This window comes from Prunus dulcis, chromosome 6 (assembly GCF_902201215.1).
Source record: "Prunus dulcis chromosome 6, ALMONDv2, whole genome shotgun sequence".
NCBI classification, from domain to species: Eukaryota; Viridiplantae; Streptophyta; class Magnoliopsida; order Rosales; family Rosaceae; genus Prunus; species Prunus dulcis.
Genome location: NC_047655.1, coordinates 7,742,712 through 7,754,767, shown reverse-complemented (window position 1 = coordinate 7,754,767; position 12,056 = coordinate 7,742,712). Strand labels below are relative to the sequence as shown.

Genomic DNA, 12,056 nt, shown 5'->3' with positions numbered 1-12,056 from the left:
TTCCCATGTGACACCCCCCACCACTCTACATCCCCAAATGGGGCCATCTCTTCCCCACATCTCCCTTCACCTATCTCTATCACTCGGTACTGTAATCAACTGGAATTACGCCCAGCTGCCAACTCGGGGACCCCATCTTTAATGGAGTCGGGACGAGTATAACCTCTGTCTATGGCTTTCTCGATTACATTGACACTGACGGAGAAGAGATGGGAATGGCAAAATCGTTCCGACTTACTTCGCTTACTTTTAAGTATCATCGCTTGTAAGAACTTTGTAACTCAAGTAATTTAAGAGCATTTATTATTTTATCCTTGCACTCAAGGTGTTGTGTTGGATTACTTCTCTTTCTCACAGTATCGCTTAATCAACAGTTCGGTAGCGAGTTTGAGTCTTATGCATGTTATATTTTACCTATATCTCTATCACTGATAATGAAGCCAAAGTTGGTTTCGGTAATGGAGTTCCATAAGTTCATATTATACTACCTCCTTACATAAGGTATACACCGTACACCTAAACATTTGGAGTCAGAATATCTGACAAGATTCCTCATTTAGAGGAACAAATGTGCACGTTGTGTGATAAATAATGTTATATGTATCATATTTATAATATTAAATTAATAATTATCAATCATAAAAATTTGTAAATTTTCAAACTTAATACGTGGACAATACATTTTAGGTGACGTTAAGCACGTGTGGCCGTTAGGCTTTCACACGTAGGCTAACCCGCTCTGATACCATGAAGGAAATTGAGATTCCACCCCAAAACCAATTGGCAATGGGGGGAATACCCCAACTCCTTATAAGCCATTGTAAGCTAACTCTAATATATTTTTATATTAGCGCAACGAACATGGAGCTCAAGTGATTAAGAGCATTTATCCACATACCCGAGGTTCCAAAGTTCGATCCACCTCCTTTAATATAGCTTGTATAAAAAAATAAAATAAATGTTATTAGCTAAAAGTTCTACTTGAAGAACGAAGGAAAAAAAGGCCAAGAAGTTGAAATAACGAAAGGCTCTTTTCAATAAAATGGCAGATTTTGGTCATAGACTTGGTTAGAAGCGTGGCAATTTTACGACCCCTTAAATGTCTATCTCTTTATGGCAAGAAGCCTACCAGTACCAAATATCAACCCAATAATCAAATCAGAACCAGTCGAATTTCAAATTTCATTCTCAAAACCAAAACCCATAACAACAATGTAGCTTGTGGCCCTTGTTCGCCAGAAATATAATATCTAATTCAATGATTGCAGGCAGCAGTGCAATCTTTTCTGTATGCTTTGAGAGCAATGATATGACGTCCAAATTTTTGACCTAAAAAACCAAAAATCTCATAATGGGATGGGATATGTCTCAAATTTTGTCTTTGAAAAATATAGATCCAATTGATTTCCATTGGTCACATATCAACTCATAAGTACTAATATCGCCAAAGAAAAAGCAACCCCTTGCTTTGACATCACCATGATAGCAGATTTTGTTACATTCCTTATTTAAATAATATTCTCGTTTTGCTCTTGCAGTTTTATTTTTTTAAAATAAATAAAAAATATAAATAATAGTCTAAACTACAAAAGAATACGATTTCTCACACACTATACCAAAGTATTATGAATTTCAAACATGAGACCACTGATATGTAAATCAATATCCTTTTTTACTAGATTAGAGACCTCGTTGGTTGTTGTCTTACGTTTTAGTTCATTGAAAGAAGTTATTAAAAATATATAAATGATGAATACTAATGGAAAGAGAGTAAATAAATAATGGTTGATAAAAATGAAAATGGTCAGTTAAATGTGGTATCTTTTTTTAGTTTGATGACGAAAGAAGAGGGGACAACAGAATAATTGAAAAAAGGGTAAATCTGCAGCAGCCAGCCACATCAGAATGTACGGACACGGCCACGAGCCCTTCAGGTGGACGCCTGCTGGGAGGAATCTGTCACTTTACACGGGATTTATTGTTTTTTTTTTTTTCTTTTCTTTTTCAGGTATAAACGGTGATTCTTTCAGTTTCTCTGTCACACACTTTCTTGTCAAATTAAATAAAATAAAATTTTTTTTTTTTTTGGGTGGGAAATAGATGCTTTACTCATTAATAATGACACATGACAGATATTAGTGGAGACGTAAAAAAAAAACTTTTGAGAAATATGAAAGGAATTTATTTTTTATTTTCACCGATGTTACTATCTTTTTCTTCTTTTTCTTTCCACATCTTCATCCTGCCATGTAATTTAGGGTTTGTTTGAAAGTGATTTTGCGAGGGTCAAATTATTTATGAGGAGAAGCATCTCTCACGCACTTCTCCATATAATCACTTTAAGTGATTTTAAGCAATTCAATAAAGAAGTGATTATTGGCCTATCTAAAATCACTCTCAAACGAGCCCCTAGTGATAAGAACAATCCATTTATCTCTAAAAAATTATCTCTACAAGAAACTCTTAGTGGGATAGCTTAGTTTCTTGAGCTCTTCCACCTCCACTCATGTGGGCAAATGTTCAAAACCCTGAGGCATCCAATGAATAATTATATATATATATATATGTTTCCCCATTACCAATTGGTTTTGGGGAGAAACTTCAACTTCCTTCATGGTATCAGAGCGGGTTTGTTCACGTGTGAAGCCCAATAGCCACACGTGATCTACTTCACCAAATATGTTTTATTCGCATATTAAGTTTGAAATTTCGCCGCACCTGAAGAGGTTGGAAGAAGGAGCGTGTGAAGATGTGAAAAAATATCTCACATCTAAAAGTGAAGTGATATTAATTTCATAATAACTAAGAACTGACAATAATTTAAAAGGAATGATAATATTAATGAGTGTGGATGCATGAACCCATATAATAACACCAAGAGGATGCCCTCATCTGCCCAACACCGAAAATAAAGTTAGGGTTCAGTGAAAGATGGCGATGTGTAACTGCGGCCGCATTGGCTCTCAGTACTGTCAGCTCAGCATCCGCCAATCAAATGGCAAAGATTGTAAAAACTAGACCAACCAATAAAGTTTGGGCTAACCCATGTTCCTAATATATAACCCCAACAAACCCTACCTTCGCTTTACCATCCGTGGTTCATGAGTTTCCTAACTCTCATCTCTTTCAAGCACACATACAAAGTCAGGCCTCTGTTTCTTTCTCTGTTATATTGCTTTCTAAACTGTTTCTTTCTCTGTTATATTGCTTTCTATTTTATTTGTTTTCTCTCTCTAATCCTAATTAACATTTGTTGATTATCTCTAATCAATTTTTTTTCTTCCTCATTTTTTCTTTCAAACACTGGAATACCGACTGGAATTTTGTCTCTGGATATGATCGTTTCTGTGGGAATCTGAATTTGGTTATCGTTTCTGTGGGAATCTGAATTTGGTTTTTTTTCTTTCATTTTCAAATTGTGTTATTTGTCCGAATCGATCGATCCTTTCGGAGAAACCTGAGCTGGATATCAAAATCTGTGAATTGTGAACAAAATATATGTAACCTTTATCATTATTATTTTTCTCAAATATTCTTTGAGATTTTTTATTATTATAGATTAGGTAGTACCTTAAAAAAATAATAATAATAATAATAGGGTTTTGTTTTGTTTTCTTCTTGGGTCTAGTTTCAACACGTTAGATTCTTCTTGGGGTACCCCTCTTTACGTTTTGGCCACTGGCAGTAGGCCACGTAAGCTTATTCCTCGTGGACTTGGTGCTATTTAATTTGTACACGATGAAACGAAATTCTCCAAACTATTCCCTTCACTGTGTTCTTCTTTGAATTTCCTTAGTCTTCTGGTTCTTTTTAAAAAAAAATATATATATATATAAATAGTTTATGTATCATTTTCTTGTTAGATTACCTCTTCAAAATCCACAAACACTCGGATCTCGATCGGTACATGACTCGTATATATGCTTTGATGATATAAAAAGATTGGCAGTCGTTGTTTGCGGGCGTAGCATCATCAAGATTCACGCACATGCAATTAACTTGAAAGTTTCTCTCTTTGCCAAAGTTTCTTTCAAAGTGAGAATCTTGATGATGCTGCATCGGCAATAAACCACTATACAAACGAGAAGACTCTTTCTCTCTCTCTCTCTCTCTCACAGTCTCACCAGTCTTTCACAGTCTCACCAGTCGCCAAGGCAACTTTTTTCACTTCATTGATTTCCTGCTTTCTAGTGTTAGGGGAGGGGTTCTTTTTAAATTTGTTGCTTCCTATTTTTAGGTGTTATTTTCCTTCAATAATTAAGGCAGCTCATATCATTGGAGAAGGGTGTGTATGTGTTGTTATATATATGGCTCCTCATTAACTCTGCTCTGCTGACTTTTGACAGATCTGTGATTATTCTTCTGAGAAAAGCTGAGTGATTGAGTCTGTTTATGGAGAGAGAGAGAGAGAGAGACTTGAGCCTCGATGATGCTGCAAAGCCTTTTAAAGCATTTTGAAAAGGTGAATATCTTCAAACCATTTATAAATATTTCACATGAAGGTAAATTTTGTTGGAACCATTTTTTTTGGGTCGGTTTTCAGTTCTAGTTCAGATCCACACATGAACTGTCCGGATCGTTTGGTACAGAATCCAAAAACTATGTTTTTTTCATTTCAAATAAGGAGTGCATTTTGATTTTAACAACAATATTGGCTCTTTGGTATATAGTTTCTAATTAATAAAGAATAAAATAACTCAGAAACAACCCGGTTTCGGAAGATGCAAAGGTATTGTTTTCAAAATTGAAGAAGCTCACTACTAGAAAATGCCTCCCCTTTCATAAAAGACGGATGCAGAAAGGTGAGAAAGAAACAGTAAGATCAGTACGTAGGTTATCCATGGGATGTGCGGGAAAAGAAACAGTACTAATGATCTGGTGTAAGATATGCAGCTGAAGCTGAGAAAGAAGTAAATCTTAATTAGGGTGTGGGGGGCGGCTAGCTGTTTGATGCCTGTTTGATTGAAAAACTTAATAATTGTTTGATGAACAATGTTCCAAGTGGTTTCGATCTCTAGCTGTGGAATCAGTACTTCATTGAAAATGGGAACTTCGATATGTAAAATCGTGGTGGGAACTTGTCACAAAATGTCACATTGTGACTGCCTGCCATTCTTGTCCTTGTCTCTACACTTTGTTTGTGCGGACCAAACCAAGAGAGTGATCATCTCTCCCAACTTGGACCCTTCGACATGTAACCTCACACTCTCCCTTTCATCTCATCACTCCTTTCAAAGACATAATATTATTCACTCCACCTCTTCAATAATACTTCACACGTGATAATTCAGACCATGGAGATCTGTGTGCCTCTATCACTATCCATGCCTTTTTGATTCACATATGCATCCATTATTTTTTTCGGTAATTATGAGGAAGAACATAACTCGTGACCTCTTATCCGTTAAGGTAAACTTTGTGTACTTACAATCGCTCTAAACCCCATTTGTAGTTTAAATTTGAGTGTCGTGAAGCTTTTGAACATAGGATTTATCTGATTATACATAATGCTAGGACCACTGGTTTCTTAATATTTACTCCTGAGGTAGGAGGGCATGATTTCCTGTTTATTAGATAACTTCCATAAGACTAGATGTTTTCTAATATGGCACTGCTCTTAGTCGTCTGAACGCTAAACAGTATTCAAATTGTCGAGGTCCAAAAATTATTTTTACTTATCAAATTAATTTGCCTCTCTTTTCGTTTTGGAGAGGTTTTAAAAATGCATCTCCGTACTTTACTACTTTAGAATCGTCTCATAATTTATAGATATGTAGTTTGAATTTAGTTTTCCATATAGTTGCAATCGTACTTTGAATTTATCTTCCTGACTCTAGTATTTTACAGAGGCTGTTTGGTGTGGACGTCTCTGCACCGGATATTGTAAGAGGACGGTCGATTGGCAGTACATAGTTCTCTTATAGTTCTGTGCAGACGTTCACATGTAAACAGTTTTACACGTAGAATATTTTGAAAACCCTTCATACATTCGTTACAGATACAAATATATGAACAGATACGTGCCGTATATGCATCCACACCAATAAAATATTATATTTTTCCTTACGATTGGATACACAAAAATACTTCTGTATGGACTCACATTTGTACGACTAGTGAGATGCATGAGAACTAGTGAGATGCAGCTCTAGAGAAATTTCTGGACAAAATTCTGAGTGGATCTCTTGATTTAATTTTCGTTTGGAAATCAAACAAGGGTCAACAGATCCAATTATAGGGAAATTTAACATTTGGTCCACCTTAAATAACATGTAAGGGGGCATCATTATATACAATTAGTTGCTTTGTTTATTCTTCTTCTTTTTTTTTCTTTTTTTTCATCATTGTATAAAGTTGGTCCTATTTTGTACATAAATTTATTTCTTGCCAGGCCACTCATCATCCCTCATGTTGAGCAAGAACACGAAAACTTTGTCACATGGGAAATTATGAGTACATAACAAAACTATGTCAATCTGTGGGGTTGTATATATTAATTATTGCATAAATGTTGCTAAACAGCAAATGTAATTCTAGCTAATTATGTATTATTGTGATGATCATGATTATCAATCATGATACTAATAACAATGATGATGGACGATGGAATCATGAAATAAATATATAGTCCCCTTCTATGATGGTTTGGATTGTTGAAAATTTTTTTATGGGGAACCCTAAAGAGTGTCCCTCAAATAATTTTATTTGAGGGATCTCTTAATGGAAGGGGACTGTATAAAATATGACCGCAATAGAAGGGGTCTGAATGAAAATTGTGTTAATTACTAATTAGGCAGTGTTGTCCAATTGAACCTTTACTAATTATTTTCTCATATTATACACCGACATGGTGTTTAGGGAAATTGCAAATCGCACATGGACTTTTCATCTAATGTTTTTTTGCAATTGACCACCCTACCTTGAAATCCCTGGACTAAAGAACAATGCAAAATTGATAAACTTCATTTTTATTAGTGTCAACTCTGCCCTTTAAATGTTACTGATAACCAAACTGCGACTACATTTTTGCAGCCACCATAGGCTTATGATGTTGAATTAGCAGGAAAAATAAACCAATATATGTTGTTTAATTGTGTTTAAATATGTTAATTAATTACTTTAATCTCTTTCTAATTCCATGAAAGAACCTAGATGTACAAGGTTCATATCAAAAGCTAGTTAACATGACACCTTACAATGTTAGAATGAAGATCCATTAATCTTTTACACGAAACTCTTTAATACATGAATTGATATTCATTTGGTATTAGTAATTCAGTCTTAGTTTCTATATCTATTACATTTGGGATTAATAACCAAATCTACAAATCTACGGATTTAGATGATAATATTTAAAGTTAATTGTTCGTTTAGCTTACTACAATTCATGTATGCGCGCCAAAATTTGAATATGAGTCATTTGAAATTCATTTCATATGTACTGTAATTAGTGGTCCTAGCAATCAGCGGTCCCAGCATTATGTATAATCTATGTCGAATCCAATTTTTTTTTTTTTTTCAAATACTTCCAATCAAATGGAGTAATACATTTCGGATCATTGAACGGAATATGAAATCATCCAAATTTCTGAGCTTAGAGCAAGTCCAGCGCGCACCCAAAATCAGGCAAAAGGCTGCCTTCGCGAGCCCAAACTGTAAGACCTCACATCAACCAACGGAGAGGGGGTGATATGCCTTATATGTGCACACCCGCATCCATCTAGCACGAGGCCTTTTGGGAGTTCACTGGCTTCGGAGTCGTAAGAACTCCGAAGTTAAGTGAGTTGGGGTCCAGAGCAATCACAGGATGGGTGACCCACTGGGAAGTTGCTCGTGAGCTCCCATAAACAAAACCGTGTGGGCAGAGAGGGGGGCCCAAAGTGAACAATATCGTGCTACGGCGGAGCCGATCCTGGGATGTGACAATTTGGTATCAGAGCCACTCTTCCGTGTGGTGCGAGTGTGCCGACGAGGACGTCGGGCCCTTAAGGGGGGTGGATTGTAAGATCCCACATTAACCAACGGAGAGGGGGTGATGTGCCTTATATGTGCACACCCGCATCCATCTAGCATGAGGCCTTTTGGGAGCTCACTGGCTTCGGAGTCGTAGAAACTCCGAAGTTAAGAGAGTTGGGGGCCAGAGCAATCCCAGGATGGGTGACCCACTGGGAAGTTGCTCGTGAGCTCCCAGAAACAAAACTGTGCGGGCAGAGAGGGGGGCCCAAAGCAGACAATATCATGCTACGACGAAGCCGATACCGGGATGTGACAATTTGGTATCAGAGCCACTCTGCCATGTGGTGTGAGTGTGCCAACGAGGACGTCGGGCCCTTAAGGGGGGTGGATTGTAAGATCTCACATCAACCAACGGAGAGAGGGTGATGTGCCTTATATGTGCACATCCGCATCCATCTAGCACGAGGCCTTTTGAGAGCTCACTGGTTTCGGAGTCGTAGGAACTCCGAAGTTAAGCGAGTTGGGGGCTAGAGCAATCCCAGGATGGGTAACCCACTGGGAAGTTTCTAGTGAGCTCCCAGAAACAAAACCTTGCGGGCAGAGAGGGGGGCCCAAAGCGGACAATATCGTGCTACGGCGGAGCCGATCTCGGGATGTGACACAAACGACCTCCAGCGCGCAACCAACAGCCCAGGCAAGGCCTGGGTCCTACCAGCCTGGGCAATCCCAAGGGTAGATCTTGCCTGGGCTTCAGCCAGAAGGCGCTGATGTCAGCAGTGATGTCACGCTGACGTCAGCGAGCAAAAATAAATTCAAAAAAATCAAAAAAAATTCAATTTTTTATATAAAAAAATACTAAAAAATTATGGATGTTTTCCCTATAAATACATAACAATTTTATTTACTTTCCCTATAAATACATAACAAGTTTATATTTTGTTGCATATTCTTTTTGTTTTTCTTGCCCTTGCCCTAGCCTTTTAAGATGGAACCAAAATAGGCAAGGAATAATGGCAGCCCTCGCTTGTCCTTGCTCTTGCCTTAGCCCTTATTGATGAAGATGCTCTTAGTATCTTACAATGTCAGTCCTTTTTTCTTAATTTGTGGGTTAACATTGAAACTGTAGTACTTGTGTTCATGCATAGTGGAAAAGCCCAAAAGCACAAGTGGCCTCATGGTCGTACAAGGTGGTCCAAGTGATGCCGCCCAGTAGGTGTACATGTGGCAGACATGTATACAACTGAAAGGACCATCTCGGGTCGCATGCAACAGATCTCCTTGGACAACAAAATCCAACTATTATTTGTCGCAGACAGAAACTTGTGTTTTGTCAGAGCAGTAGAGGCCTCAGCTCGAGCAAGGGGCCTTAGGCCCCCCAATTCGGTTTTCAGCGCTCAAGTTTTGTCAGGTAAGAGTTGGGCTCCACTAATATAGGCAAGCCCAAAGGTAAGATTTTTCCAGATAAGTTGACCTAATGTTGATGTCATTGTGACATCAGCAACTAATTTAAATAACCAAAAAAATTAAAAAAGGAAAAAAAAAACCAAAATTTTCAGAAACTTTTTTAATTTATAAATATCTCCTCATATCTCATGCAAATAGTGGTTGCCTTTAGATTGTTATGGCAATTAGTGGAAAACCAACAAAAAAATTACTAGGGATTCATGTGAATAGTAATAATCCTTCTCTTTTATCATGACAAATAGATGAAAATGCTCTTATGATTCATGCACCACCCTGTTGATATATATTCAATGCCCTGCATTTAAATCCTAAATTTTCTCTAGAGACCCCTGTTTTTTTACATAAAGATTTTGATCCAATTTTTCCCTTCAACAAGGCTTTAAAAGAAATACCATCTCCTTTGTTGGAATTATTGAAACACACACTTTCACTTCAATACTTGCAACAACCAGGATTCGAGTTGTAGAGTTCAATGTGAACAAAAAGAGGGGGACAAAGTTTCGAGGCTGATGTGAGGATGTGAAGTATTTTTTCACATTGGAAATTTGAGAAACATTGCAAAGGTTTATAAGGAACTGGGTCACTCTCTCCATTGCTAATTAATTTTGAATTGTAATTAGATCACTCTCTCTTAATCCCTAACAAATGTAGTGCGGTTTATCTTCTTTTACATTTTTCTTCTTGGCTAGCTCATTGGAGATTCTAAATTTTAGCTACGAAACTCCAATCCCATTATTTACTTCATTTTAGATGGGTAACATAAGGGACACATCAAGATTTGAATTCGAAAGGCATCCTTGAATTGTTATTTTGTTTTTATCAATTAGAGTAGTGAGATCTGAACTTGAAATATTTTTCAACATTAAAATAAAAAATACAACTAAATCAAAAAAGCAATGTATGTGGCAAGTGATGTAACTCTACTCTATGTTCATACTGCATCACAGTTCAACTATATGAGCAACATATGCAAAAGAAGTGTCCCGTAGTGGTGACATAACTTTGAAATCTTAGGAATTTTCATTTAGGATTTTCAGCCGTTTCAATCCCTCAACTATGACCATCGTAGAAATTAACCCCCTGAATTAAAAAAGCAGCCAATTTTAACCATGTCTTTAGATTTTATCATATTTCATCCACAATTCCGTCAATAATGTCAAGTGCGGTGCACGTGGAACAAAAAACAGAGGACAATTTCGACACAGCGAGCAACAATCACGTCTTACATGGTCATATGGCTCCAAGTCAACGCCTTCAATGGCCATATGGATGGACTTCTACAGAGAGAGAGAGAGAGAGAGAGAGAGAGAAAGACCCAATCGATGGCCAGCACTGGAGCCGCCGCTTCTTCTGCTCCGGTTGAATCGGCGAAAGAAAGTCTTCCACTTTGGGCCGGCGACGATCTCCACTCCCGAAGCTTATAGAAGGCTTTGAGGTCGCGGGACCACGAGCAGTCGTCGTTTTGGTTTACTCACATCCGCTCCCACCAGGCTGACGGTGACGGGATATAGAAGCTACATCGCGAACTGGTTACTATTGACTCCAAGTGCAACGTTTTCCATGGCCATATAGACTTATAGAGATGAAGAGAGAGAGAGAGAGAGAGAGAGAGAGAGAGAGAGAGAGAGAGACTTCGGAAAACCCCCAATTGAACAATTGTGTCTCTCTCTGTAAAACCCCCATTGAACAAGGCGCTGCTATCTCCACTTTTGTGATCCAATCCACGTGCTCGACTTGGACTTGGCTGAACATGTATGTTCCTTCGCATCTTCAAACCACTTCCTCTTCTTCTCCTTCTTAACCATCTACAATGATGGGTATGTTGAAACAATTATCTGTAATGGTGGAATTTGGGAAATTAGGGCTGCTATGTTTTTAATTTGACCTACCTATTAGGGAAGATGAAGATTGGTAGGGAAAGGGGTTAGAATGACTATATTGCCCCTCCAATTATGTTGCGCATGTGTCTCATGTGTCTCACGTGCCATTTCTGATGGACTTTTGGATGAATTGTGATAAAATCTAATGATAGGTGTTAAATTGGTCATTTTAATTAATTCATGTGTTAAATTAGCGGATTTTTTAATTCATGAAGTTAAGTTCGATTGGGGTCCTAATTCGGAAGAGTCTACGGCAATTTACTCTTTAATTTATTTTGCCCACGAAATTGAAAGAAATTAGATGAAGGGACAGTATCATTGACAAAAACTGAAAAGTAGAAGATTGCATTGAAGTGATCCAATTTTTTGGCACTATACAGAAGCAAGAAGCAAGATCTTTTTTGGCACAATCTGAAAAGAAGAAACAAACTCCTTGGACAATCTAAACATGAACAAAGGCTTTTTTGTCCAACCACTACAAAATATGTATTTATACGTCCTTCTTAATGCCCCCCCCCCCCCCCCTCCCCCCAAAACCAAAAGACAAGGCTACAACCAAAGCAGGTCTAAGGCCACACCCAGTGTCTAAGAGCATCTCCATTCATGAGGGCTAAGGCAAGGATAAGGGCAAGCAAGGGCTGTCACTATTCACATGAATAGTGGCAGCCTTGTCTTTTTTGGTTTCATCCCAAAAGGCTAGGGTAAGGGCCAAAAAAAAAAAGAATATGCAACAAAATATAAACTTGTTATGTATTA

At 37.7% G+C, this 12,056-nt stretch overlaps 1 long non-coding RNA gene across 1 annotated transcript; it reads left to right on the top strand.

Annotated features, from left to right (window-relative positions):
• The first annotated feature begins 3,091 nt into the window (after positions 1-3,091).
• LOC117631713 lies at positions 3,092-6,621 on the top strand. The gene is made up of 2 exons (XR_004586352.1): positions 3,092-3,143; positions 4,347-6,621. It is a non-coding gene; the product is annotated as an uncharacterized LOC117631713 (long non-coding RNA).
• The last annotated feature ends 5,435 nt before the right edge of the window (positions 6,622-12,056 follow it).